Source organism: Anomaloglossus baeobatrachus, chromosome 4 (assembly GCF_048569485.1).
Source record: "Anomaloglossus baeobatrachus isolate aAnoBae1 chromosome 4, aAnoBae1.hap1, whole genome shotgun sequence".
Classification (NCBI taxonomy): domain Eukaryota; kingdom Metazoa; phylum Chordata; class Amphibia; order Anura; family Aromobatidae; genus Anomaloglossus; species Anomaloglossus baeobatrachus.
Genome location: NC_134356.1, coordinates 346,250,127 through 346,277,681, shown reverse-complemented (window position 1 = coordinate 346,277,681; position 27,555 = coordinate 346,250,127). Strand labels below are relative to the sequence as shown.

At 42.0% G+C, this 27,555-nt stretch overlaps 1 protein-coding gene across 1 annotated transcript in view; it reads right to left on the bottom strand.

Annotated features, from left to right (window-relative positions):
* Positions 1-27,555, bottom strand: part of LOC142302402 (plexin-B2-like) — a 335,800-nt gene that overhangs the window by 211,676 nt on the left and 96,569 nt on the right. The gene's annotated exons all lie outside the window — the stretch shown is intronic.

Genomic DNA, 27,555 nt, shown 5'->3' with positions numbered 1-27,555 from the left:
AAAAATAAAAAAAAAATCACAGACATGTGACTGACCCCAAAGACTCTCAAAGGTACCAAGGCTGTCTGTGAAAACCATTAAAGCAAAAATTAGGCCTCTGAATGAGGCGTAGGGCAACAATAATCATAGCTCTAAGTTAGCGTCATCTAGCAAGTCACTGACAAGTTGTACGGACGGATTTGGTACTTGTGTGAGAACTTTCACGTGACACGATGTGGTGTAGCCCCAGCCTTATAGTAAAGGCTCGAGTGTTTGCTAAATATTAATCAGACGCACAGGTACAACGCCAACTCCAGACTGTCCGAGAGCAACAGCCGATGGGCAAGATGCTTATGAGCTAGTGACTGTAGAGTTGGCCAACATCTGGCTGCCAACGCATGTGTCAACAAGACCCCTGCATTATAATCCCCTTTTGTCAATCCAGAAGATTAAGCATAAGAAGGATAATATTAAGGGAAAACTAATATGGAACAAATCTGCAGTGGTTTGCAGAGAAATCCTTATCACAATGGGGATTTGCACGCAGATTGTGCCGCACATTTTCTCTATTACTAAAGAAAATTGGGCATCTTATCCTAGAAGAGCTGCAGATTTTCTTCACTGAATGTATATGTGGTTGGAAACTCTTCATCACTTGCATTTAGCATACTTGTGGAGGGAAACCGCCATAAAAATGTGTTCCAACTGCACAATGTGTCAACCCAAGAGAGGTTCGAATAGCCTACAGCGTATAGCAGATGCAGGAATTTAGAGATCACGGTTTGATACGTACTAAATATTGCTTTAAAACCGGAATCTACGTTAAATAAAAAAGACGCATCGATAAAAAAGGCACAAATTGCATCAAATAAAAAAAGACGCATCGATAAAAAAGGCACAAATTGCATTAAATAAGAAACATTTGGACTGTGAAGTGCCATTTTTAATGCAACGCATATTTCTTTAGAATTTACAACAGGAACCAGCCGCAGCCAGCCTGTAGTGCTGACGCCGTGTGTCCGAGTCACAGGCAGAGTATGCCAAGGTGAACAGCCTGAGCGGGATTCCCAATGAGCCGCTAACCTGAGAAATAACTACAGCTAGAAATTACTCTGTGCATACACATATACGTACAAACGGCACGATAATCAGACGTGAAAGACATAACCACGCTGCACCCTACCTTACCCCTTACTGAGAGATCCATTACTGTGACTTTAGAAAATAGGGCAACCACCCCCTGTATTTATACCACTGGTAGGTAATAACCACAGAGACTGGAACATGCCATCAAACAGCAGGAGGCTGGACTTTCATTTCCCAGTTAGTTCTTAGCTGGGAAGACCAAGTATACACCTTTACCTTTCACACGGCCTTCAGGAGGCGGCACAAGAAGCCAAACAATATGCATCACATCCCAACTTTTATACCAAGATACATTCCATTTAAGAAGCACCCCCATTTAGTTTATTATTCATTAATTATGTGGGGCACGGTGGCTCAGTGGTTAGCACTGTAGTCTTGCAGCGCTGGGGTCCTGGGTTCAAATCCCACCAAGGACAACATCTGCAAGGAGTTTGTAAGTTCTCCCCGTGTTTGCGTGGGTTTCCTCCGGGTTCTCCAGTTTCCTCCCACACTCCAAAGACATACAGATCGGGATTTTAGATTGTGAGCCCCAATGGGGACAGTATTGCCAATGTATGTAAAGCTCTGTGGAATCAATAGCGCTATATAAATGAATAATATATTATAATGCACATGTATAATCACCTAAAACCGCTCTCCCCAGGGTCTCAGTGACATTACCCCTCTGCAGACTGTCCAGGTCCTGCTGTGCTCTGCGTGACCCAGAAGTGGCTTTAAGGCCCTGTGCGCACACTGCGTTTTTACCCGTGTTTTTTTTTTTTGCGTTTTTGCTGCAGAAATTTGTTGAGAAAATGGTTGTAACCTTTCTGCAGACATTCCCCAGCAAAACCTATGGAAAAAAAAAAAAGCTGTCCGCACACTGCGTTTTTTTCTCAAGAAAATTCTTTCTGCGGAATTTCTTGAGAAAAAGAATGTGCATGTCCCTTTTCTGCAGATACCTGCGTTTTTTTCCATAGATAGTGGTAAAAAAACGTAGGGACCAACCTGCGGAAAAAATGCATGAAAAACGCATGACAAATGCGGTATAAACCGCATGCGTTATTGGTGCGTTTAACGCAAGTGCGCTAATCTTTCGGATTCTCAAGAAATTTGAGAAAAATCCTTTTTCTAGTGCGCACAGGGCCTTGCAATACAAGTCTATGGAGCATCAGGACGCGGCTCCATAGACTTACATTGTAAGACAGACTTCCAGCTCGCGCATAGAGTGAGCAGGAGAGTCACAATTGACATCACCAAGAAGAATGACAGTGGACGCCGGAGGGAGCAGCAGTAGGAGAGTAGATTAATACACACACTACATTAATACATATATACACAAAGTTCACAGGAAAACAAATGGGCAGCTTCTTTAAGAGGATAATCTTTAGATATTTTTAGATACATTCCTGTACAGTGAAATGCTGTGCTGGGAAGAACAAACATAAAGAGAAACAAATATCAGCAGATTAGCAAAAAACACAAGGTAAGAAACAAGCCAGCAAATTCCCCAAACTTTCCATCTATCAAGCAATCTCACACGATTACCCGGCCATGTGACCCTTATTTACCACATTTCACAACTATGGAAAGGGAGCAGAAGGCAAGAGGACAGAATATTTTCCCTTGACCTCTGCCCTCCCAGAAGCTCCATTTCCATACATAGAAGAGCAGACCTCCCTGTACTGCCTATGACAACACACAATCAATGAGAAGAACTGGAGCAGCAGCTACTGGGACATGGGATCACTCGCAGAAGAACATGTACACTAGGTCACATACCTGGTGGGATTTAATCCATGGCCACTTCCAGCAAAACAAACAATAGGGAGGAATAAAAAGAAAGCACATCTGAGAGGAAGCGTGAGCCAGCAAGGGAAGAAGCTGGCGTCCACACAAAGGCTGTGGAGAAACTGAAAGTTGCTGGAGAGAATGAAGCGAGAGGCTGCTCAGCATACCAGATGTGTCACAACAAGTTTAGGGTGGAGAGTGGAGGAGCCATGAGTGATGTGCAGCATGCTGGAGCAGACTGCAGGAGGACTTCACACTGCCCAGGCTTCCCTACTACAGGAGCAAGGCTGAGCATTAACCCATTCATAGCCCACACAGAGGGCGCAATCACACCGACAACTGTGCGCAACACCGCAATTCAAACATCTATCATAAAGGAAGCCGGAGCACGCCTGCCTGACAAGAGGCAGAAAAAGCCTGGAACTGTCAGACCGCCATTCATCAATCTGCCCTTGGACACGGTAGCATTGTAGTTATAGGATTCTAGAGCTCAACTAGATCAAGAAAAAATGCCTTTCCATTCTGCTGGTATAGGACAAGGCTTGAAAATGAGAGAGCACAAGAAGAAGAATACTTCTAGAATTTTCCAGAACTTTACCAGTAACCAATTGTGGGTCTGTATCCAGTGATTCATGAGGACCTTGTGGAAGAGGGTTTCTAGATCTCTGGGCTCCCCTTACAGAGTCACTGCTTATGACAAAGTGGGGACCTAAATGCGGACATACTGCCCCATCACACACAAGCAATTAGGATACATTTACATATACTGACTTCAGGCCATTAAAGAGGTTGTCCTCTACTTCTACATTGATGGCGTATCCTTAGGATAGGTTATCAATATCTGATCAGCCGGAGTGAGACACCCGGCACACCCACCAATCAGGTGTTCCTGGTGCTGGCGGCAGCCGGAAATTCTCAGTTCTGGAGCTGCTCCATTTTCTGATACTGCCTGAGGCCAAATACAGTACATTCGCCTCCTATTGATCTGAATAGGAGACGGATGTGTAGTGCCTGGCCGTGGCTGTTATCGGAAGACGGAGTAGCTCCAGAACTGAGCACTTCCAGCTGCCTGCTACCGCCACTGAGGACAGCTGATTGGAGTCCGACACCCTGCACGCCCGCCAGACAATCAGACGTTGATGACCTAACCTAAGGATAGGCCATCAATGTAATAATAGGGGACAACCCCTTTAAATGAGCGCGATCAAGAGTGTGCAAAGCAGTAATCAAAGCAAACGGTGGCTACTTTGAAGAACCTAGAATATAAGACATATTTTCAGTTGTTTCACACTTTTTTGTTAAGTTGTTCATTCCACATGTCTTCAATGTGAGTCTACAATTTTCAGAGTCATAAGAATAAAGAAAACTCTTTGAATGAGAAGGTGTGTCCAAACTTTTGGTCGGTACTGTATGTATATATGTCTATCTATCTTAGTATATCTGCCACACTTTGTAGCATCACACAGAACTTGAAAACTCATCTGTTCAAAAATGCCTATAGTCTCCAATGACCCCGCCGCCCCTTAAGTTGCTGCCTCACCACTGGCCCGCCTACTGTCTCCTCCCAGTATCCTATAGAATGTAAGCCCGCAAGGGCCCTCTACCCTCTGTGCCAGTCTGTCCATTGTAACTTGTATATGTATTCTGTATGTAACCAATAGTGTGCTATAAATGATTAATAATAATTGTATATATACATATAACACATATGCATACATTATTATGTGTGTGTGTATATATATAATTATATATATATATATATATTATATACATACACACACTATAATATTAATATATATATATATATATATATATATATATATATATATATATATATATATATATATAAAGCTGAATGTGTGTATGTATGTCCGGGATTGGCATCCACACCATCGCAGCTACAGCCACAAAATTTTGCACTCACACACTTCTGGACCCCGAGAGCGTCATGGGCTATGTTTTGAGGGGAAATTTTAACCCTGCTCTTCAGTTATTCAACAAAAAACCTGCCTCCATTAAAGCGAATGGAGCTGGGAGCCACAGTGCAGCCAGAAGAATGCGCAGCCACACCCTTATATGGAATGTTGGCGTGTCACAATGCAGCCAGGGAAAGAGGCAGACACAGACAGGGTAAGAAACAGACAAAGACAGGGTAAGAGACAGATACAAAGACAGACACAGACAAGAAAGACACTGACAGGGAAAGAGAGGGAAAGAGACAGACAGGAAAAGAGACAGACAGGGAAAGTGACAGAGATACATAGACAGACAGGGAAAGAGAAAGACAGAGAGAGACAGAGAGATATATACAGAGGAGGAGACAGACAGAGAATGGGAGAGAAACAGAGACAGTTACTATCCCGGGGAGCGCCGGGTGCTATGTTGTGAGGCAAAATTTTAACCCCGCGCGTTCCAATTTACCAATCAATTTTGCCCCTATCTACATAATGGGGAAAAAGTGAAACAAAAAGTGTTGGGGGCAAATTGACAGCTGCCAGATGTGAACAAGGGGGACTTAAAGAATGAGAGCGATGGCGCCAAAGAGTATATACCGTACAGTTGCTAAGGTGGGGCCCCGACAAGGGATACTCACCACACTCGGGGATATGAACACACACACAAAATGTGCCACACACTACCACGTGCTGGAACACATATACCACCCTCACCACACATCTCACCACACATACACCAACCTGTAAAATGTGCATTTTTATGCCATAAGGTGCATAAGGTTTTGTCGTTAACACATTTTCTGTAACATGCGTACATAACCTTATACTCTGTCCAAAATATGGAGATTCTGACCACAGGACTCCTTTTATTAAGAATTACCTGAATGTTTAATAAAATACGTTTTAAGAACTGTAGAGTCAGGAAGAACGGTTTCATAGGATCATTACTTAAATGTAATCTTTAGCAAAGAGCTCCTATATACTGTACTTCATACTAAAGTCTATTTACACACAAAAAGTTACATTTGAATTATTAAGCACCATCCTGGTATTCCAAAATCCCTATGACAACACTTCCTGTCTTGTGTTGTTATGGGGTCACTAGTGGAAATGTTGAACGTAATGCTTTGAATGTTCCGCCTGCCTGAGAAATGTATAGTATAGTATAATATAGTCTATGAGACCTTCCAAGTGTATATTTTTAATGTTCTGGATAGGTCTGCAGCAAAAAAAAAAAAAAAAGAAAATTTGCTAGGAATCGATGAGAAGGTTTGCATTAGAGATGAGTGAATACATTTTCAGAACTACGGTCCAGTAGCCATGTTAGTATTCTGTAGTCACTGGTGGCAAAACAAACCCAAACCCTCGTTCAGCAGCTAAAAGAATTTTCTTGTGCAGCCCAAAAAAAAAAATATATTAATTGTCCTCGGCCGTGCATCGTCCTGTGTACACACAAATCGCACTGCCGAGAGCCATGGCCGCCTACTTTGGTCCGCCTTGTAAACAGTTATTTACAGATTGCCTAGCAGTAAAAGTTTACCAAGTGGCGGTCATATCATGCTGTCCACATCATGTCATATTATGGTCATATCATGCATGCTGCCCATGTCCCGGACCTTTTGGAAAAAGGTATGTGTATATGTGTATTCGCTATCCTCCACAGCTCCGCGGCTGCTTCTAGCCCATTTCTAATGAACCGGACAGAGCTGCCAGACAGATAAAGACCTGAACAATGCAGTCATTGTTTAAACTCTATAAAAGTGAATCTTGACAAAGGCAGACAGAAATGACCGCTCGTGTAGCGTTTGTGAATATGAAAACTAGATAGTGAATAATGTAATCAATGGACACATTTATTAGGCGTCTACAAGAAAAACGGAATATCCTATTCATAACAACCAATCACAGCTCCTCTTATGTTTCTAGGGCACAATAAGAAGTGAAAGCTTGGCTGTGATTGGTTGCTAGGTTTACCGACAGCGTTTCTCTTCTACAGGGTCATACAGTTCCTGGTTAGTACAGAACCATGCTCTATTAGTAATTGTAAGGCAACGGGGCACCACGGTGGTCCTAGGTTCAAATCCCACCAAGTACAACTGAAAGGAGTCGTTATGTTCTCAGTGGTTTCCTGGGTTTTACCCCACAGTCCTAAGATATATTGATAGGGAATTTACATTGTGAGCCCCAATGGGGACAGTGATGATGTCTGTAAGCGCTGCACAATGATGGTGAAGCATAATAATGAACTTGCTGTGCACCAGGCCCTAGTATAATGAATTGGTCTAGTTTACGGCACTGAACAGATTTTACATCACTATCATTATATTGAAAAGTCAGCAATCCCTTGGCTAAATTATAGCCTTCATACGTCAGTCTTTACTCTTGTGCATTCTATCAGTGTACCACAGTAGAAATTCTGGTCAGCAACTAGTGTAAAACCCTGGGCTTCAGCCACAGCGCATACTGCCCTGTGTTCAAGCTTCAAGGGTTAACATGATATGGTTTCCACAGGATCTAAATCCACACTGATATGCAGTTTTTGCTGCTAGCCAGCATAAAGGGGGTATCCACTAGTCGGGACAACCTCTTGTCATTCCCCTTGTTCACCCACATAAAAATAAATAAGCCTATATTCACCTCTGGTGCGGCCAAGGTTCTAGCAATGTCTGAAGTCGTGTTCCCGGGGCCCACGTGACATTTTTATTACATGCAAATCCCGTGACCCATCAAGGCTGGCCTCTTCCTCCCCACCTTCGGACATTTGAGCAGGAAGTCAGTGCAGCAGCCACATCCTGCTCAAATGTCCGAAGGCGGAGAGACAGACGCTGGGCACCAATTGGTCGTGGGGCACCAGTGTCATAATCTCACTGGGAACGCTGCTTCAGACATTGCTGGAACCGCGGCCACACTCTAGGGGAGTATAGGCTTATTTATTGTTACGGGGGCAAAAAAGGGGAATGAGCAGGGGGTTGTCCACATCCCCCCCTTTAACTTTCAAAGAAGTGAGTTTATTCAGAAATAAAATCCTACATGACCCCACTTCTCACAGGCGCACAAAAAAAGGCAGAAATGGTGACTGTCCTGAAATGTAGGTAGAAACGCTACATCATGTACTTACCTGGATCATTGCTTAGATTTGTGTTAAGCAGGCAAAGAACAAGAATTCTCCACGTCCCACCTCACGGGGGAGATCAGTCTGACCTTTCACTATAGCTACAGTATTCCCTTAGGTTTATTAGATTGGCAGGAGTCTTCTGGTATACCACTTGATACTCAGAAACCCCGGAAGACTGTAAAAGACGCCATTGTGTCACCTCGTCAGGACACAATATTCCACATTTCCCACACAATCTATACATTGCCGCACTATGGAGTCCATGTCTACAGTGCTCACAGACCAGAATTAAACACAAAAATACATATTCCAAAGAGATCATTATCTTTTCACTAAAATGCAGGCTTTTTATTATTTTTTTCATGTACGCTAATCAGTTTCCCTAGTATTTGTGCATTCACACAAAATGTTTCAGTGTCAAATTTTAGAATAACTTTTTTTTTCCTCTTAATTTCGACACATTTCCATATCTTTGCAATAAATTTCACGTGCCAGATGTCAGCTTTGTCACGCTGCACGTTCTATTTCCATATTTTGGATCTGATCCCCTGACAGTGTTATTAGGCAGCACAATGTGTGGTAGTGGCGCCATTTAGATGAGCACAGCTCCACAATTGGATGTCTCCAGGAGGAGACAAAGTTATCCACAGGTGTCAACAATTCTCGAAGACCAGCGTCTCCCCGGGTTATCACCGGCGTGATTATTCCACAAAGTATGTATGGAAATATCTGTAAGTGGAATAAAGAGAAGCAATGGCCAAGAAAGCAGGTGTAATTCACCCTCTGAGAAATGGGGAATTGCTGCGAGCAATGCCCTCACTGCTTAAGTCTCACCAACAACTGTCAAATCCATCAAATGTAACGGCCATGGAAGGGTTTGTCACTTATTAAGTGGTATGGATGAAACAATTCACTACGTAATTGGCAGTAAGTGCCAGATGAAGGACTTGGTAAATCCATCTACAGCAGTCATATGAAGGTGTGACACAATATCAATACATTATATCGCAGGGGATCTGTAGGGAAGGCGTTTCTACGAGACATTTACTAAAAGGTTTGCTTTTCACATTCGCTCTCATTTACACCCTATACAGACATCGCAACATAAACAATGAAATGACACATGGCGCCATGTCTGATACTAACGACAGAAATCCTGAATACGAATTGTGCTATATACTCCTGATCACTAGGACATCAGCAATACACAGCACAACTAAGATTTACTATCCATGTCCTAGTGATCAGGAAAATATAGCACAACTAAGACGACTTACTATCCATGTCCTAGTGATCAGGAATATATAGCACAACTAAGACTTAGTATCCATGTCCTAGTGATCAGGAGTATATAGCACAACTAAGACTTAGTATCCATGTCCTAGTGATCAGGAGTATATAGCACAACTAAGACTTAGTATCCATGTCCTAGTGATCAGGAGTATATAGCACAACTAAGACTTACTATCCATGTCCTAGTGATCAGGAATATATAGCACAACTAAGACTTACTATCAATGTCCTAGTGATCAGGAGTATATAGCACAACTAAGACTTACTATCCATGTCCTAGTGATCAGGAGTATATAGCACAACTAAGACTTACTATCCATGTCCTAGTGATCAGGAGTATATAGCACAACTAAGACTTACTATCCATGTCCTAGTGATCAGGAATATATAGCACAACTAAGACTTACTATCCATGTCCTAGTGATCAGGAATATATAGCACAACTAAGACTTACTATCCATGTCCTAGTGATCAGGAATATATAGCACAACTAAGACTTACTATCCATGTCCTAGTGATCAGGAATATATAGCACAACTAAGACTTACTATCAATGTCCTAGTGATCAGGAGTATATAGCACAACTAAGACTTACTATCCATGTCCTAGTGATCAGGAATATATAGCACAACTAAGACTTACTATCCATGTCCTAGTGATCAGGAGTATATAGCACAACTAAGACTTACTATCCATGTCCTAGTGATCAGGAGTATATAGCACAACTAAGACTTACTATCCATGTCCTAGTGATCAGGAGTATATAGCACAACTAAGACTTACTATCCATGTCCTAGTGATCAGGAATATATAGCACAACTAAGACTTACTATCAATGTCCTAGTGATCAGGAGTATATAGCACAACTAAGACTTACTATCCATGTCCTAGTGATCAGGAATATATAGCACAACTAAGACTTACTATCCATGTCCTAGTGATCAGGAGTATATAGCACAACTAAGACTTACTATCCATGTCCTAGTGATCAGGAGTATATAGCACAACTAAGACTTACTATCCATGTCCTAGTGATCATGAGTATATTGCACAACTAAGACTTACTATCCATGTCCTAGTGATCAGGAGTATATAGCACAACTAAGACTTACTATCCATGTCCTAGTGATCATGAGTATATTGCACAACTAAGACTTACTATCCATGTCCTAGTGATCAGGAATATATAGCACAACTAAGACTTACTATCCATGTCCTAGTGATCAGGAGTATATAGCACAACTAAGACTTACTATCAATGTCCTAGTGATCAGGAGTATATAGCACAACTAAGACTTACTATCAATGTCCTAGTGATCAGGAATATACAGCACAACTAAGACTTACTATCAATGTCCTAGTGATCAGGAGTATACAGCACAACTAAGACTTACTATCAATGTCCTAGTGATCAGGAGTATATAGCACAACTAAGACTTACTATCCATGTCCTAGTGATCAGGAATATACAGCACAACTAAGACTTACTATCCATGTCCTAGTGATCAGGAGTATATAGCACAACTAAGACTTACTATCCATGTCCTAGTGATCAGGAATATATAGCACAACTAAGACTTACTATCCATGTCCTAGTGATCAGGAATATATAGCACAACTAAGACTTACTATCCATGTCCTAGTGATCAGGAGTATATAGCACAACTAAGACTTACTATCCATGTCCTAGTGATCAGGAATATATAGCACAACTAAGACTTACTATCCATGTCCTAGTGATCAGGAGTATATAGCACAACTAAGACTTACTATCCATGTCCTAGTGATCAGGAATATATAGCACAACTAAGACTTACTATCCATGTCCTAGTGATCAGGAGTATATAGCACAACTAAGACTTACTATCCATGTCCTAGTGATCAGGAGTATATAGCACAACTAAGACTTACTATCCATGTCCTAGTGATCAGGAGTATATAGCACAACTAAGACTTACTATCCATGTCCTAGTGATCAGGAATATATAGCACAACTAAGACTTACTATCAATGTCCTAGTGATCAGGAGTATATAGCACAACTAAGACTTACTATCCATGTCCTGGTGATCATGAGTATATTGCACAACTAAGACTTACTATCCATGTCCTAGTGATCAGGAATATATAGCACAACTAAGACTTACTATCCATGTCCTAGTGATCAGGAATATATAGCACAACTAAGACTTACTATCCATGTTCTAGTGATCAGGAATATATAGCACAACTAAGACTTACTATCCATGTCCTAGTGATCAGGAGTATATAGCACAACTAAGACTTACTATCCATGTCCTAGTGATCAGGAATATATAGCACAACTAAGACTTACTATCCATGTCCTAGTGATCAGGAATATATAGCACAACTAAGACTTACTATCCATGTCCTAGTGATCAGGAATATATAGCACAACTAAGACTTACTATCCATGTCCTAGTGATCAGGAGTATATAGCACAACTAAGACTTACTATCAATGTCCTAGTGATCAGGAATATACAGCACAACTAAGACTTACTATCAATGTCCTAGTGATCAGGAGTATATAGCACAACTAAGACTTACTATCCATGTCCTAGTGATCAGGAATATATAGCACAACTAAGACTTACTATCCATGTCCTAGTGATCAGGAATATATAGCACAACTGAGACTTACTATCAATGTCCTAGTGATCAGGAGTATATAGCACAACTAAGACTTACTATCAATGTCCTAGTGATCAGGAATATACAGCACAACTAAGACTTACTATCAATGTCCTAGTGATCAGGAGTATATAGCACAACTAAGACTTACTATCCATGTCCTAGTGATCAGGAATATACAGCACAACTAAGACTTACTATCCATGTCCTAGTGATCAGGAGTATATAGCACAACTAAGACTTACTATCAATGTCCTAGTGATCAGGAGTATATAGCACAACTAAGACTTACTATCCATGTCCTAGTGATCAGGAATATACAGCACAACTAAGACTTACTATCCATGTCCTAGTGATCAGGAATATATAGCACAACTAAGACTTACTATCAATGTCCTAGTGATCAGGAGTATATAGCACAACTAAGACTTACTATCAATGTCCTAGTGATCAGGAATATACAGCACAACTAAGACTTACTATCAATGTCCTAGTGATCAGGAGTATATAGCACAACTAAGACTTACTATCAATGTCCTAGTGATCAGGAGTATATAGCACAACTAAGACTTACTATCCATGTCCTAGTGATCAGGAGTATATAGCACAACTAAGACTTACTATCCATGTCCTAGTGATCAGGAATATATAGCACAACTAAGACTTACTATCCATGTCCTAGTGATCAGGAATATATAGCACAACTAAGACTTACTATCCATGTCCTAGTGATCAGGAATATATAGCACAACTAAGACTTACTATCCATGTCCTAGTGATCAGGAGTATATAGCACAACTAAGACTTACTATCCATGTCCTAGTGATCAGGAATATATAGCACAACTAAGACTTACTATCCATGTCCTAGTGATCAGGAGTATATAGCACAACTAAGACTTACTATCCATGTCCTAGTGATCAGGAGTATATAGCACAACTAAGACTTACTATCCATGTCCTAGTGATCAGGAATATATAGCACAACTAAGACTTACTATCCATGTCCTAGTGATCAGGAGTATATAGCACAACTAAGACTTACTATCCATGTCCTAGTGATCAGGAATATATAGCACAACTAAGACTTACTATCCATGTCCTAGTGATCAGGAATATATAGCACAACTAAGACTTACTATCAATGTCCTAGTGATCAGGAGTATATAGCACAACTAAGACTTACTATCCATGTCCTAGTGATCAGGAGTATATAGCACAACTAAGACTTACTATCCATGTCCTAGTGATCAGGAATATATAGCACAACTAAGACTTACTATCCATGTCCTAGTGATCAGGAGTATATAGCACAACTAAGACTTACTATCCATGTCCTAGTGATCAGGAATATATAGCACAACTAAGACTTACTATCCATGTCCTAGTGATCAGGAATATATAGCACAACTAAGACTTACTATCAATGTCCTAGTGATCAGGAGTATATAGCACAACTAAGACTTACTATCCATGTCCTAGTGATCAGGAATATATAGCACAACTAAGACTTACTATCAATGTCCTAGTGATCATGAGTATATTGCACAACTAAGACTTACTATCCATGTCCTAGTGATCAGGAATATATAGCACAACTAAGACTTACTATCCATGTCCTAGTGATCAGGAATATATAGCACAACTAAGACTTACTATCCATGTCCTAGTGATCAGGAATATATAGCACAACTAAGACTTACTATCCATGTCCTAGTGATCAGGAATATATAGCACAACTAAGACTTACTATCCATGTCCTAGTGATCAGGAGTATATAGCACAACTAAGACTTACTATCCATGTCCTAGTGATCAGGAATATATAGCACAACTAAGACTTACTATCCATGTCCTAGTGATCAGGAATATATAGCACAACTAAGCAGGGCTGTGGAGTCGGTAAGCCAAACCTTCGACTCCGACTCCGACTCCTCAAATTCTCTTGCACCGACTCCGACTCCTCAAATTCTCTTGCACCGACTCCGGCTCCGACTCCGACTCCGGCTCCGACTCCGGCTCCGACTCCTACATATATTGCTTATAGTTAGGTGAAAAATTTATTGTAGTACATGAATATGTGTATGTGAACATCAGACATTTAATAATTTTTATGATACAATAATCAAGATATTTGGATAGAACATAAAATATATTTATTGGAATACAACTTTAGAACACAAAAAACTGTAATAAATTGTAAATATGTAATACACTATGTAATATACAGTAGATTACATATATATCTTGTGTGTGTATATACACTGTATATATATATATATTATATATATTACATATTTACAATTTATTAGTTTTTTTGTGTTCTAAAGTTGTATTCCAATAAATATTTTATGTTCTATCCAAATATCTTGATTATTGTATCATAAAAACAATTAAATGTCTGATGTTCACATTGTACTACAATAAATTTTTCACTTAAATATAAGCATTATACTAAATGTTGTTATTTAGTAAAATATTCAGCACATTCTGCATTGCACTCCTGTCCCCAATTTATTATATATTTTAGGAGTCGGAGTCGGTGCATTTTATACCGACTCCGACTCCGACTCCACCAAAATGAGCTCCGACTCCGACTCCACGACTCCGACTCCGACTCCACAGCCCTGCAACTAAGACTTACTATCCATGTCCTAGTGATCAGGAATATATAGCACAACTAAGACTTACTATCCATGTCCTAGTGATCAGGAGTATATAGCACAACTAAGACTTACTATCAATGTCCTAGTGATCAGGAATATACAGCACAACTAAGACTTACTATCAATGTCCTAGTGATCAGGAGTATATAGCACAACTAAGACTTACTATCCATGTCCTAGTGATCAGGAATATATAGCACAACTAAGACTTACTATCCATGTCCTAGTGATCAGGAATATATAGCACAACTGAGACTTACTATCCATGTCCTAGTGATCAGGAATATATAGCACAACTAAGACTTACTATCAATGTCCTAGTGATCAGGAGTATATAGCACAACTAAGACTTACTATCAATGTCCTAGTGATCAGGAATATACAGCACAACTAAGACTTACTATCAATGTCCTAGTGATCAGGAGTATATAGCACAACTAAGACTTACTATCCATGTCCTAGTGATCAGGAGTATATAGCACAACTAAGACTTACTATCCATGTCCTAGTGATCAGGAATATATAGCACAACTAAGACTTACTATCCATGTCCTAGTGATCAGGAGTATATAGCACAACTAAGACTTACTATCCATGTCCTAGTGATCAGGAATATATAGCACAACTAAGACTTACTATCCATGTCCTAGTGATCAGGAGTATATAGCACAACTAAGACTTACTATCCATGTCCTAGTGATCAGGAGTACATAGCACAACTAAGACTTACTATCGATGTCCTAGTGATCAGGAATATATAGCACAACTAAGACTTACTATCAATGTCCTAGTGATCAGGAGTATATAGCACAACTAAGACTTACTATCCGTGTCCTAGTGATCAGGAGTATATAGCACAACTAAGACTTACTATCGATGTCCTAGTGATCAGGAATATATAGCACAACTAAGACTTACTATCCATGTCCTAGTGATCAGGAATATATAGCACAACTAAGACTTACTATCGATGTCCTAGTGATCAGGAGTATATAGCACAACTAAGACTTACTATCCATGTCCTAGTGATCAGGAGTATATAGCACAACTAAGACTTACTATCCATGTCCTAGTGATCAAGAGTATATAGCACAACTAAGACTTACTATCCATGTCCTAGTGATCAGGAGTATATAGCACAACTAAGATTTAGTATTAATGTCCTAGTGATCAGGAGTATATAGCACAACTAAGACTTAGTATCCATGTCCTAGTGATCAGGAGTATATAGCACAACCAAGACTTAGGGCGGCTTTGCACGTTGCGACATTGCAAGCCGATGCTGTGATGTCGCACGCGATAGTCCCCGCCCCCGTCGCAGGTACGATATCTTGTGATAGCTGGCGTAGCGAAAATTATCGCTATGCCAGCTTCACATGCACTCACCTGACCTGCGACCGTCGCTCTGGCCGGCGACCCGCCTCCTTCCTAAGGGGGCGGGTCGCGCGGAGTCATAGCGACGTCATACGGCAGGCGGCCAATAGCGGCGGAGGGGCGGAGATGAGCAGGATGTAAACATCCCGCCCACCTCCGTCCTTCCGCATAGCCGCCGGCGGCAGGTAAGGAGATATTCCTTGCTCCTGCGGCTTCATACACAGCGATGTGTGCTGCCGCAGGAACGAGGAACAACATCGTACCTGTCGCGGCACCGGCATTATGGAAATGTCGGTGAATGCAACGATGATACGATAACGACGGTTTTGCGCTCGTTCATCGTATCATCTAGCATTTACACAGTACGATGTCGAAAGTGACGCCGGATGTGCGTCACTTTCAATTTGATCCCACCGACATCGCACGTGACGATGTCGCAACGTGCAAAGCCGCCCTTAGTATCGATGTCCTAGTGATCAGGAATATATAGCACAACTAAGATTTAGTATTAATGTCCTAGTGATCAGGAATATATAGACAACTAAGATTTAGTATTAATGTCCTAGTGATCAGGAATATATAGACAACTAAGATTTAGTATCCATGTCCTAGTGATCAGGAGTATATAGCACAACTAAGACTTACTATCGATGTCCTAGTGATCAGGAATACACAGCACAACTAAGATTTAGTATTGATCACTAGGACATCAATAGTAAATCTTACCATAGTTGTGCTATACATTTCTGATGCTAAGGAGACAAATACGAAATATTAAGGCTTGCTCACACCACCGTATAACTGAAACAAGTGCTATCTGATGTTTTATTGGCTACCACTCGGTCCAATGTTATTCTATGGGGCAGTGCCGATCAGCGTTTTTCTTCTCATGCCAATTCGCAGCATATTGTGATGTGAAGCAAATCGATGTTGCGTACCCATTCAAGTCTATGGGTGCAGGGAAATAATCAGACTGCACTCAAATGACATCCGAGTGCAGACATTTTTCCATGAACCCATACAATGGAGAAATTTTGTTCTCCATTTTCTCTTCACAGTGTGCTCCAATTCCCTCATCTGAGAGAATCAGATTACACTAAGATAACTCTCTAATCAGAGTGTGATCGGAGTGTCATTTCTATAATAGATCCCATTCTCTTGCATGAGAGAATCAATGCTCATGTGTTGTGCTATACATTTCTTATACTAAATATTAGTTGTGCTATACATTTCTAAGGTCAAGTTCCTATGATGGGTACTTGCCGCAAACACAGTATTTCTTACAGTTGCAGCAAGGTGCATAGGCTTTATAGAACCCACACCGACTAGGCTGTTTATGCAATATAATCCAATCTGTAGTGCTCTTTTTTTTTTTTTTTTTTTTTAATCAGTTTCTCTTGTAGTAAATATACGATTTATTTGTAGTTTTCCCCAATGACTTGAATTAAAGAAGGTAAATCTGCAGGTAAAAAACAAATCACACAAGTGCTTTTAGTGAGTTTCTGCAGTGGAAAGGCACAAAAAAACATACTTTATAAATGACCTGAACAATAAAGTTTTATCAAACCTAAATAACAAGAAGTATCCAAAACAAAGCAGTTCTATGTAAAACATGACACACCAAAGAGACAAAAACCGCAATGAAAACCTCATGTATCCAAATTTAGCTCATTGGTATATAAAAGCTGCAGAGGATCTGCAGCATCAAAATCTCACCAAATACTCATTGTGGGAACGTAGAAGCCTAAAGGCCCCGTCACACTAAGCAACATCGCTGATAACGAACAACTTTTGTGACGTTGCTAGCGATGTTGCTGTGTGTGACATCCAGCAACAACCTGGCCCCTGCTGTGAGGTCGTTGGTTGTTGCTGAATGTCCTGGGCCATTTTTTAGTTGTTGCTGTCCCGCTGTGAAGCACACATCGCTGTGTGTGACAGCGAGACAGCAACAACTAAATGTGCAGGCAGCAGGACCCGGCTTCTGCAGAGGCTGGTAACCAATGTAAACATCGGGTAACCAAGAAGCCCTGTCCTTGGTTACCCGATATTTACCTTTGTTACCAGCCTCCGCCGCTCTCACTGTCAGTGCCGGCTCCTGCTCTGTGCACATGTAGCTGCAGCACACATCGGGTTAATTAACCCGATGTGTGCTGTAGCTAGGAGAGTAGGGAGCCAGCGCTAAGCATTGTGCGCTGCTCCCTGCTCTGTGCACATGTAGCTGCAGGACACATCGGGTTAATTAACCCGATGTGTGCTGTAGCTAGGAGAGCAGGGAGCCAGCGCTAAGCATTGTGCGCTGCTCCCTGCTCTGTGCACATTTAGCTGCAGCACACATCGGGTAATTAACCCGATGTGTGCTGTAACTAGGAGAGCAGAGAGCCAGCGCTCAGTGTTCGCTGCTCCCTGCTCTCTGCACGTGTAGCTCCGTGCACTGGTAACCAATGTAAATATCGGGTTGGGTACCCGATATTTACCTTAGTTACCAAGCGCAGCATCTTCCACGCGGCGCTGGGGGCTTGTCACTGGTTGCTGGTGAGCTCACCAGCAACTCGTGTAGCGACGCTCCAGCGATCCCTGCCAGGTCAGGTTGCTGGTGGGATCGCTGGAGCGTCGCAGTGTGACATCTCACCAGCAACCTCCTAGCAACTTACCAGTGATCCCTATCGTTGTTGGGATCGCTGGTATGTTGCTTAGTGTGACTGGACCTTAACAGTAATGACATTAGTACTAAGTATTGGTAAAATATGTAGTGTATGAATGTGATTGTGGATCCCAGGTCTACATGTCCTACATATATCATGAACAGAGCAGAGCAAATCAGTTTGCCATGTCAGGATAGTAAAAAAATAAACATTACAGACTCTGCCAAGGAACAACTGTGCCCGGTCAACTTGGCCCAGGATCCATAGGATCAGATCACAGAGACTGAACTGATGAAATATTTCTGTATACCAGCCATGTGTAACAAAGTCCAATCTCACTTTTTATTATTCTTACATTAATTGAAAATCTGTAGGGAGAATATGTAAAAGCTTAAATAATTGGAAACCTACAGAAACAAAGGACTGAAATGTAAAGAAATAAAACATTATACATACATCTGATGTCCCTATATCGTTTCCCATAAACATTCCAGAACTTTACTTCTAATTAACTAGAACCCCTTCCCCAGAAAAAAAAAAAATAATAATACTCGCCAGGAAGAAAAACAAAAAACTGATTGAGTATTCTATGAGCTTTTTTGTTTCATGAAAGGATAGATCAATAACTATTACTAAATCACATTTAATTTCCAGCTTAGGCTCTATTACATTATAGAGCAAATTACCGATAGTAAGAATGATTGCCGATTTACCAATTAGAAGCCTTACAACGTTGGTAATAAATAAGCTCTGTACACTTGTTATTTTCTATTATAGTCAGGGCCCACAGCTGCAGGAATACTATGGTCCTCTGTCCTATATAGGTGGGCATTATAGCAGTAATCCATTGGCGTATGAGGGACGGCTGTAGATTTAAAAAAAAATAAAATAAAAAACCTGATAATGTAAAGCAAGAGCAATTATTCCAATCTAAAGCTCTAACCATGGGTCTTAATGGCGTGGTTCAAAAAGGTGTACTAGAGGAAGCTGTAGAAAGGTCTATATGGGAATATTGGAGATTTTTGCAGGAATAGGAGATACAAATATTTAAGTATATGTACAAATTCACCACTTTATTTGTTTCAGTCTCTAATTCATCATTAATAATGCAACTTTGCAAACGGGCTTGTTTATAGATAGCCTACCGTATCAGTTTGTGTGCCCAACTCTTACGCAGACATATACATTTCCATGGTAACCAGCTTAAAGGCCGCTTTACACGCTGCGGTATCGTGACCGATATCGCTAGCGTGGGTATCCACCCTCATCGGTTGTGTGACACGGGCAAATCGCTGCCCGTGGCGCACAACTTCACGCGGACCCGTCACACTACTTACCTGCCTAGCGACGTCGCTTTGACCGACGAACTGCCTCCTTTCTAAGGGGGTGGTTCGTTTAGCGTCACAGCAGCGTCACTGAACCTCCGCCCAATAGAAGCGGAGGGGCGGAGATGAGCGGGACGTAACATCCTGCCCACCTCCTTCCTTCCGCATTGGGGGCGGGAGGCAGGTAAGGAGAGGTTCCTCGTTCCTGCGGTGTCACACATACCGATGTGTGCTGCCGCAGGAACGAGGAACAACTTCGTTACTGCTGCAACGATATTCGAGAATGGACCCCCATGTCACCGATGAGCGATTTTGCGACGATGCAAAATCGCTCATAGATGTCACACGCAACGGCATCGCTAAAGCCACCGGATGTGAGTCACAAATACCCTGACCCCAACGAGATCGCTTGAGCGATGTCACAGCGTGTAAAGCGGCCTTTAAATCTTTTATACTCTGATCCTGCAGACATACTACCTTCTGTCCAACCCCAGTGTATATTAGCCAGACGGAGACGATGGATGGCAGCAAGTATAACTATTTAGAACATACAAGGTAGGCCATTATTAATCAAAGCCATTCTGTAGAGATGGGTTTAGGCCTTCTATTGAAGATGATCATGTAAAGCTTTGTTCATAGTTTCAAAATTAAAGAGAACCTGTAAGGTCCCCTCTGCTTTCAACCCAGCAGCATTCATATTTCTATGCCCAAATTCCCTGCCTAACCAGCCCTGTATAATGTTATTCACTAATATGAAAAAAAAAAAAAAAAAAAAAAACTACCTATAAGCCTCACTGTCCTTATGCTAATTAAGGCCTTGACAAGTCGAAAGGGTATTAGTTCCCCTGACTAGTTGGCCTTCTTTCCGTGCTATTATGCCCCTGTGGGCATGAGCACATCATGTCCATAAGCCGCCATCACCGCCAGCTAGTGTAAATCTCTTGCATGCGCGGGGCTCATTTTGGCTGTCAGTGTGACTCAGAAGCCGGGTGTACGCTTCCTGCCTTCATTAGGCGCACTGCACATGACTGGAGGTTCAGACGATCACTCACGTATGTGTCTTCTGAATCTCCGGTCATATGCAGTGTGCCTAATGAAGCCAGGAATAGTACACCCGGCTTCAAAAAGGCACACTGATTAGGCAGAAATGAGCCATGCACATGGGTGAGATTTCAATTAGATGACAGTGGGTGACGCCGGATCGTGGAAATTATGGGTTCACGCCCTCAGGCGCATGATAACACGGAACGAGGGCCAACTAGTCAGTGGAAACAATGTCTCTGCGACTAGTTAAGGCCCTATTTAGTATAGGGAAAACAAAATTTATAAGTAGTTTTTTAAACATTCATATTCGTGTATAGTGTTCTACAAGGATGGTTAGGCAGGGAATTTGGGCATACCGGTATCAATGCTGCTGGCTTGAAGGTCATAGGGGATCTGGCAGGTTCCCTTAGAGACCATCGAAATCAAAATGTTGATCCAGTGAAAAGGAAAAAAAAAACATGGTTCAGACAATAAGCTCCATATTAGGGGAAAAATTCCTTCTCGACTCAACATACGACAACCAAACTAATTCCCTGGATCAACACCCAGGGAATCTAGTGCTCATAACCAGTAATATATTTTTCAAGAAAGGCATCCAGATTTCTCTTGAATTTTAGCAGTGACTCAACCATTACAACATCAAGTGGCAGAGAGTTCCATAGTCCCAATGAAGAAAATGCCGGCGATGATTGTTCAGTGTAAAGCTGATCAGCGATCGTGCGATCAGAAAACATTGCTGTTCATCGAATCTAATGTTGACTACAAAATTCATTGTTGACATTCTATTCTCTCATATAAACAGGCATGTGATTAACATCAGCACACGAAAAAGAAGAAAAGTTGTAGAAATAGTATTGTAACACATTTCTTCTAAACGTTAAGGCCTCACTATCGTTAACACTCGTTTCCACCAGTGCAGTTTCACCTGTAAACAGACGCCATTATAGGGCAGACATTCAGCACTTCCCCATAGAGAGGCCATTGAAGAGCACTACATGTGCGGCAGAAATTGCTACTTACAGGAAACAATAGACTGTACCCCGTAAACAACAGATGAAGATGAATCAGTCTGGAAGTTAAAACGTCACTTTAAATGATATAACGATTACCCCAAAACAGTAGGAAAGCACAAAGCCAGAAAAGTCACATTGTTTTACCAGTCACACAACACTCCCAAAACATTACAGCTTGTCTCCTTCAGAAACACATGCGCTGCCCAAATTTATAACGGGAAAGTGAACCCTATAATCTCGTTATCACCCTGTCAAACGCGTTAATGGTCATTATCATGAGCAGATTCCTATGTTATCAAGGAAGTCAGGGAATCATTGCTACTTGTCAGAGGATAATGAAGCGGCTTAACACTGCAATTAAGTCAGTGGAAATGTGCAGTTGTACTGTAGTCTTCAGCTGCAACTTTCTACCACAAAACACCACATTAATATTCGCTTGCGCCCTGTGGTTCCAACAAATCGCAGGAGCATTATAATTTACTCTACATCCATTCTACTGAAAGGGAAAAAAACACACATACAGCATAGTGAGACAAAGGAACTGAACAATCCAGGAAGCTATTCACGAGTATACATCCTGACGACAAGAGATATTGCCAAGCTGAAGTGCCGTATACAATGCCGGACAGATGTTTTATGTAACTCCGGAATCCAGACTGCAGACAGGCCATGTATACATTATCATCAATATCAGCGGGAAGTTCTGCGCCAAGGAAAGCTTCGAGATCAATCTTCTGTACCATAAAAAGATGGAACGCTTACATTTCCCGGCACTATGGCGTGGGCTTTATTGATCACGTGTCACTAATTCAATGTAAAAAGGGATAGATCAACATATTTATTTAAAAAGCGTGGAAATGGTCAAGAGTGACATTAGAGTCACAAGTTTAAATCAAGGTCCGCTGGAGTAAGATGTCCATAACTCAGAGTGGGGTGCCAGTCAGCCATGAGCTGGAGAACGTCTGCTAGAATTAGGCCATTTTCTGGCGTAAACCATCTTCAATATGTCAGGCTGCACTATACCACTCACTCCCACTTCAGCTAGGCTGCACTATACCACTCACTCCCACTAAAGCTAGGCTGCACTATACCACTCACTCCCACTTAAGCTAGGCTGCACTATACCACTCACTCCCACTTAAGCTAGGCTGCACTATACCACTCACTCCCACTAAAGCTAGGCTGCACTATACCACTCACTCCCACTTAAGCTAGGCTGCACTATACCACTCACTCCCACTTAAGCTAGGCTGCACTATACCACTCACTCCCACTCAAGCTACGCTGCACTATACCACCCACTCCCACTTAAGCTAGGCTGCACTATACCACTCACTCCCACTAAAGCTAGGCTGCACTATACCACTCACTCCCACTCAAGCTACGCTGCACTATACCACCCACTCCCACTTAAGCTAGGCTGCACTACACCACTCACTCCCACTCAAGCTACGCTGCACTATACCACCCACTCCCACTTAAGCTACGCTGCACTATACTGCTCACTCCCACTTAAGCTAGGCTGCACTATACCACTCACTCCCACTAAAGCTACGCTGCACTATACCACCCACTCCCACTTAAGCTAGGCTGCACTATACTGCTCACTCCCACTTAAGCTAGGCTGCACTATACCACTCACTCCCACTAAAGCTACGCTGCACTATACCACCCACTCCCACTTAAGCTAGGCTGCACTATACCACTCACTCCCACTTCAGCTACGCTGCACTATACCACTCACTCCCACTTCAGCTACGCTGCACTATACCACTCACTCCCACTTAAGCTAGGCTGCACTACACCACTCACTCCCACTTCAGCTACGCTGCACTATACCACTCACTCCCACTTAAGCTAGGCTGCACTATACCACTCACTCCCACTTAAGCTAGGCTGCACTATACCACTCACTCCCACTTAAGCTAGGCTGCACTATACCACTCACTCCCACTTAAGCTAGGCTGCACTATACCACTCACTCCCACTTAGGCTAGGCTGCACTATACCACTCACTCCCACTTAGGCTAGGCTGCACTATACCACTCACTCCCACTTAAGCTAGGCTGCACTATACCACTCACTCCCACTTAAGCTAGGCTGCACTATACCACCCACTCCCACTTAAGCTAGGCTGCACTATACCACTCACTCCCACTTAGGCTAGGCTGCACTATACCACTCACTCCCAGTTAAGCTAGGCTGCACTATACCACTCACTCCCACTTAAGCTAGGCTGCACTATAGCACTCACTCCCACTTAAGCTAGGCTGCACTATAGCACTCACTTCCACTTAAGCTAGGCTGCACTATACCACTCACTCCCACTTAGGCTAGGCTGCACTATACCACTCACTCCCACTTAGGCTAGGCTGCACTATACCACTCACTCCCACTTAAGCTAGGCTGCACTATACCACTCACTCCCACTTAAGCTAGGCTGCACTATACCACCCACTCCCACTTAAGCTAGGCTGCACTATACCACTCACTCCCACTTAGGCTAGGCTGCACTATACCACTCACTCCCAGTTAAGCTAGGCTGCACTATACCACTCACTCCCAGTTAAGCTAGGCTGCACTATACCACTCACTCCCACTTAAGCTAGGCTGCACTATACCACTCACTCCCACTTAGGCTAGGCTGCACTACAGTCATAGTCAAAAGTTTTGAGAATGCTACAAATATTAATTTTTACAAATTCTACTGCTTAAGTTTTTCTAATGGCAATTTGCATATACTCCAGAATGTCATAAAGAGTGATCAGCTTAACAGCAATTACTTGCAAAGTCAATATTGGCTAAGAAAATGAACTTCAACCCCCAAAACACATTTCAACATCATTGCATTCCTGCCTTAAAAGGAGCAGCTAACATTGTTTTAGTGATTGTTCCATTAACACAGGTGTGGGTGTTGATGAGGACAGGGCTGGCGATCAATCAGTCATGATTAAGTAAGAATGACACCACTGGACACTTTAAAAGGAGGCTGGTGCTTGGCATCATTGCTTCTCTTCAGTTAACCATGGTTATCTCTAAAGAAACACGTGCAGCCATCATTGCTCTGCACAAAAATGGCCTAACAGGGAAGAGTATCGCAGCTACAAAGATTGCACATCAGTCAACAATCTATCGCATCATCAAGAACTTCAAGGAGAGAGCTTCCATTGTTGCCAAAAAGGCTCCTGGGCGCCCAAGAAGGACCAGCAAACGCCAGGACCGTATCTTAAAACTGTTTCAGCTGCGGGATCGGACTACCAACAGTGCCGAGCTAGCTCAGCAATGGCAGCAGGCAGGTGTGAGTGCTTCTGCACGCACTGTGAGGCGGAGACTGCTTGAGCAAGGCCTGGTTTCAAGGAGGGCAGCAAACAGAGAACAATAGAGGAAAATAGGGGTTTTTTTGAGCCGCGCCAATGATCACTTCTCAGGTATTCAGATTAATGGATCTTTATTTTGCACAGGTCTACGCGTTTCTGGAGTCTCAGCTCCCTTTCTCAGGACCATCAGGCATAAGAACACATCAAATTAGGCCATTTTCTGGCGTAAACTATCTTCAATATGTCAGGCTGCACTATACCACTCACTCCCACTTAAGCTAGGCTGCACTATACCACTCACTCCCACTTAAGCTAGGCTGCACTATACTGCTCACTCCCACTTAAGCTAGGCTGCACTATACCACTCACTCCCACTTAAGCTAGGCTGCACTATACTGCTCATTCCCACTTAAGTTAGGCTGCACTATACCGCTCACTCCCACTTAAGCTAGGCTGCACTATACCGCTCACTCCTACTTAAGCTAGGCTGCACTATACTGCTCACTCCCACTTAAGCTATGCTCACTCCCCCCCCCCCCACAAAAAAAACAAAAGAACAAAAAGCATTAAAAAGGCACAATATTGTTAACAAATGCATGAGAGTTGTTACAGTGTGCACAAAAAACTGGCAGTTTTTTTGTAAAGGCGATTTCTGGCGTAGGAGGTTTGATGAAGTCCACTTCAGTCATCATCACCCATATTACAAATGGTAAAAATGGCACCTCCTTTGGTGTAAAGAGAATCTTTGGAATCATCTTTAGTGTATATTCATTATTTTTTTGTCTCTGGTCTTAAACTTGTTTCATAATTGCTACTGGAACAGCACAAAAGGCTGACACATCATGTGTCTATCTCTTTTGATTCGTGACACTAAAATGGGAAGGGTTAGTTTACTGACTGAAAGGTAGATTGTACTGCTGGAGACTAAATAGGCAGGATTACTCCCCAGACAATAGAGGGAAGGATTCTGTACACAGCTCCCAATTCTCCCTCTTGGATGGGGATGTGAGAACAGGAGCATTATTCATCCTCGGCAGTCCGAGAACGAGGTGGGCTTTTATGTCTCTCAGCTGCCATTCACAGCAGTCACCATGAAGGCCACACATCCTGCTGTACTGGACATGAAGCTATTCCAAATATGTCAGCTCCATCCATGGTTATAGTCAATTCATGCTCCTCATATAATGCCAACATAGTCTAGTGCAGAATACACAGGCTGCAATCACACACCTTCACCCCTGCAGCACCACAATCCAATCAATAAATGCACATAGTAACAACAATTCCGTATCAATCCATTTAACTTATTACTACAAATGCATGAGGGTGGTCCCGCAGTGGAACGGAGGCAGCTGCATTGGTAGTCACTTTGGGCTCAATTCATTATTTGCCATTTATTGGATTTGCATTACTTTTTTTTTTGTTTTGTGGTGTTAAATGACACATTTGTTTTGCACTAAATGCATCAAAATGGCGCACGATTTATGAATTTTGCACAACAAAAAAAAAAAAACAACTTGTCTAATCTGTTGTGTGACTTATTAGTGCAAAAAAATTGCATGTTCTGCTAAAATGCAAAAGTATCAAATGCACATAAAATCACTAAAGGGGACTGGATATTATTTGAGCAATAATTGCGGTGGCTCAGTGGTTAGCACTGCAGTCTTGCAGCGCTGGGGTCCTAGGTTCAAATCCCACCAAAGACACCATCTGCAAGGAGCTTGTATACTCTGCCTCTGTTTTCCTGGTTTCTTCCAGGTACTATCCCCCCACTGCAAAGATATATGGATAGGAAATTTAGATTGTGAGCCCCGATGGGGACATGATGACGATGTATGTAAAGCGCTGTGGAATTAATATTTATTCACCTATATAGCGCCATTATTATTATTCTTCCGTGAATTTTTCAAAAGTTGCAATTAATGAATTAGCAAAAAATACAGTGCACACACACACACACACACACACACACACACACACACACACACACACACACACAGGGCTGCTGATAAGTCTTTGGCCTTGTGATTTTTTTTTGTTTCTATGGTAATGATTGTTACATCACATGAAAGCCTTATGTGTGTAATACAGATTTTCAAAATTTTGTGTTTGTTGATTATGGCATCAGTGCTCTACACACGCGGGAAAACAAAATGGCGCAGTCTAATGCAATATTGACAACAGCTCAGCAGAGGAGTGATACAATTCTTGTTTCTGCAAGGAAAGTCTGTGGAAGATACTCATGGTGATATGTCACAGACATTGGGG